At 43.6% G+C, this 2,964-nt stretch overlaps 1 pseudogene; it reads right to left on the bottom strand.

Annotated features, from left to right (window-relative positions):
* Positions 1-207: 207 nt before the first annotated feature.
* LOC114695668 lies at positions 208-1,204 on the bottom strand (annotated as a pseudogene).
* Between the last annotated feature and the right edge of the window lie 1,760 nt (positions 1,205-2,964).

Genomic DNA, 2,964 nt, shown 5'->3' on the forward strand with positions numbered 1-2,964 from the left:
GTACAAAATGTAGATCTTCATTCTAGCTTAGTCTGCCTCTTGAGCTATTTACCATGACATTTCTTTAAATCTCAAGGAAAATTCTTCATTTTTCTGCTTCATTTCTCTTTTGATAATAATAATAAAAAATACTGTTTCTTTACAAACAATTGACCAAGGCTTTTTTGTGACCTCACATCTTCAATTTTCCGGGACATCTTCTCTTTCTCATTTTGACCACCTTCCATCGTAAAGATTAAGAACATGGTTACAGTAACTGAGGTGGAGCTTGGAGAGCAGAGGCATATGGTGGATAATGAGCTGCAGGGAGGCATCTGTGATGTCCAGGCCAGCTAGGCACAGTTCTACAATCTTCCGGAGCTTGCTCCAATTGTCCATCTGACCTGGTCTGTTGTCTGTGGGTGGGGACAGGAGATCCCGCATCTGGGCATCCTTTAGTCCTTCTACTCACTGGACATCCAGGGTCCAGAACAATGGACAACTGGAGCTACAGAGGGCTGAGAGAGCAATCCTTGAGCAGCCTGACAGCACCAAGTCTCGGAGCCCAGGCAACCGGTTGATGAGCCAACTCAGCTGCTTCTTGGAGATATTGGTTCAGCTGAGGTCAAGGGAGACAGGCTGTCGCCGGATGATGCCACTCAGCATCAGGGGCGTGATGTGCTTGCAGTGGTTCAGATCAATGCGGGTCCACAACCGCTTATCGTAGCACCAGTGGTTCCAGGTTCTGCAGATCCACATGCAGACACACAGGTCTTAGTGGCTGAGGTAGCTGAAGACTGCCATCCACACCTCCCTGTGCATGACATGGGCTGCTCCATCATCAAGGGGCAGCGAGTCTGGTGAGGGGCTAATGGGTGGCGGCCTGATCACATGATGCTCCATCTGGATGCACTTAGGTGGGGATGCAGAGGATGTAATCATGTCACTGATCAGTCCATCAACCTCATTGTAGTCAGCACTACCACCGGAGACTCTCTGACAGAGATCAACCTATCAGACTGCAATAAGGTCACTGACCAGTGCCTGTCCTTTTTCAAACGCTGTGGAAATATCTGTCATATTGACCTGAGGTACTGCAAGCAAGTCACCAAGGAAGGCTGTGAGCAGTTCATAGCCGAAATGTCTGTGAGTGTTCAGTTTGGGCAAGTGGAAGAGAAACTCCTGCAGAAACTAAGTTGGTTCCAGGACAAGGGTGTAAATGTGGAGGGTTGGGGGACACAGCCGGGGAGGGGCGAAGACCGCAAAAGCAAGTGGGCTTCTATTTCCCTTTGAAATTTGGAACAAGAGACCACGGGGCACAGTTCTGTTTCTCAAGTCTTGCCAAGGGAGAAGCCGTTTAACTACCCATTGGGGGGATGGGTGAGCCAGACGTTTTCCTTTGCTCCTGCATCGTAACTGCACTTCTTTCTGGACCATTCTAAGGCGGCCTTTAGAAGACATTCCAGTTGGAAAAGATGAGCTTTGGAGAAATCCTCTGAGAAGCCTGAGCTTAGTGTTTTTGTTAGTAGTTTGTTTGGAGCACCCTGTTCCTTGCAATGACAAGGCTTTCAGTGTCAACATAGAGTGGACCACACACACCATCTGCAGCCCTCTTGACACATTTTGTTTAGTTGGTTTTGTTACATCTTACATTATGTAGAACTAGGGCTGGAGAGATGGCTCAGCGGTTAAGAGAACTGGATGCTCTTCCAGAGGTCCTGAGTTCAATTCCCAGCAACCACATGATGGCTCACAACCATCTTTAGTGGGATCTGATGCTCTCTTCTGACATAAAGTCATACATTATGCAGAACTACCTTTGTATAAATTGTTTAAAAATTATTTATGCAAGATTTGAATGCATACCAGTGTTTTTATTATTTAGGTTGCCAACTTTCCTTCAGGTAGGAAGAACTTAACCTGTACTTCATCAACAGAAAGAGCCCATCTACAGATGTACCCAGGTGTGACAGGGGGCTACGACCTTCCACTTAAAAGCATGTTTAACTGGATGTTGAGAGCCTACTTTGTATGTCCAGAAGTTACACAAGCATGTTGTGTGGATAAGTGTATAGTCCAGGTAAAACACTTTGCCAAGTTTCAATAGAGAGTCTACCTTTTCCTTAAAATTTTACAATTCAGATTTCAGCCTTTACACTCAGGAGGGTTTTGCTCCAAGCATGAGCTCTTATATCCTACCTACACAGATCTAATTTATATCATGAATCAAGTAGAATAAATGTGCCCCATAGCCTTCCTTTCCTTTGAAGTGTTCAGTTCTCACTGAAGTTGCTAACCTGGCTATTTTCTAGTTGTCAAGTTCTGCATCCATAAATGCCATGGTGGTGATTCCTAGACTTTCCCTGATGCAGTTTTACCTTTGTTGGATTTGTATAAACAATTGTACAAAAAAAAAAAAAAGATTAAGAACAGGATAACAATGTCACCTCCTCTAAGAGAGCAATGTAGGCTCCTAACTGTACTGCATGGAAGCAGGGCATATGAAGCTGTTATATTGAGAAGCAGCACATACATAATTCCCTAACAATTTCTGCTTCATAGACATGCTTACAGACATGTGCTGATATTTCTGCTGGACATTTCTTTCTTTCATCTTTTAAAACTGCAGAGGTGCATCAGAATTTAAAGCTAGATGGTTTCATGAAAGCATATTTCCTAATTTAGCCAAGCTTATAGAGTTCTGTCTTTTAAAGGTCATTAGATTGCAGAAAAATATTTTGGGTTTTCCCCCTACATGCACACACATATGTGTGTGTGCATGCACGCACACACACACACACACACACACACACACACACACACACACACACTCATACACACTCATATATTGGCAAATGTGAATGCTATTTTTAAATAGCTGGCCTGGAAAATGTAGATAGTTTCTTTTGTAAAATGTGCCTCTTCATTAAAATACTTTCTCATGATGAAAGTGATTTAGGAAAGAAGTAACTGAAAATTCTATCA

Source organism: Peromyscus leucopus, chromosome 18 (genome assembly GCF_004664715.2).
Source record: "Peromyscus leucopus breed LL Stock chromosome 18, UCI_PerLeu_2.1, whole genome shotgun sequence".
Classification (NCBI taxonomy): Eukaryota; Metazoa; Chordata; class Mammalia; order Rodentia; family Cricetidae; genus Peromyscus; species Peromyscus leucopus.